The following is a 1,214-nucleotide window of genomic DNA, read 5'->3' as shown; positions in this document are numbered from 1 at the left end:
CTGATGGAGCCTCATGCCCTCAGTCTATGCACGTGGGTTGGGGCCAAGAAAGATACGAGGGGAAAGAAGGAGGCAGCGAGGAGGGACCCTCTGATACTCTGACCTAATTCAGAGCCTAATCCACAGCCTAATTGGGGGGATCTGAATCCAAAAGGCTGATCTCTCCCCAGAAAGGCATCAGGGCTGGGGGGCACGAGCCAGCTGCTGCCACCCACCTGCAGGGACCCCAGCAGGGCTGGTGGGACGGGCACCTCTTCCAAAGGGGACATCACTGCAGTCCTGGTGGGAAGGGAGCGTGGCTGTGGTCTGGTCCTCAGGACCTTGAGAGCCACAGAACTGCCCTGTGGGGAGCAGTGGATGGGATGGGCAGTGCCTTTGGGGAGCAGCAGGACCATGGGCACAGCGAAGGGACCCGCAGTGTGCAGAGCTGGCGATGCAGCGCTGAAATCAGAGTGAGAAAGCAGCACAGTCTGTCCTCCACCGCCTCCCACGTCTGCACCGATGCTTTCTCAATGTGCCATTGACACGGCTGTTTCACGGGACACTTAGGAGTCAATCTGCAGTGTGGCTCATGGGGAGGAAATGGGGCACATCACTCCCCGAACGATTGCCGGGAGCAGCCACTGTGCATGCACACAGTTAGTGCTCACTGAACAGAGGATGTCACAGTGCTAGGACTGCGTGTCCCTGTCCCTGTGGGATGGGGATGGGATGGGGATGGAGTGTGGACGGGGGTGGGGATGGGATGGGGAATGGGGATGAGATGGGGATGGGAATGGGATGAGGATGTGTTGGGGGTGGGGATGAGAGGGAGAAAGGAATGGGGATGGGATGGGGATGGGAATAAGGATGTGGATGGGGATGGGATGGGATGGGGATGAGGTAGGGCTGTGGATGTGGATGGGGATAGGGTTGGGAATGCAGCACTCGCAGCCCCGCACACACACACGCACGGATCCGGCAGCCCGGAGCACAGTGGCAGCAGGCTGTTCTCATTACAGCCCAATGAGGCTGTTTACTCACCCAGCTGGAGACAGTTAGAGAGTGATAAATAATGAAAGAGAAAACATGATTTTCCCCTCTGTGGTTTCTATTTGTGTAACCATATGTCACAGCTCAATACGGCAGCATTTTTTTCTGCTTTATTCAGGAAAGAGCTGATTTTTTCCATGGACTGGCTATTTTCTTTTTTTTTTTTCCCCCTCTTCTCATTT

The sequence above is a fragment of the Meleagris gallopavo genome, chromosome 28 (assembly GCF_000146605.3).
Source record: "Meleagris gallopavo isolate NT-WF06-2002-E0010 breed Aviagen turkey brand Nicholas breeding stock chromosome 28, Turkey_5.1, whole genome shotgun sequence".
NCBI lineage: Eukaryota > Metazoa > Chordata > Aves > Galliformes > Phasianidae > Meleagris > Meleagris gallopavo.
Note: the sequence above shows the minus strand (reverse complement) of the source record.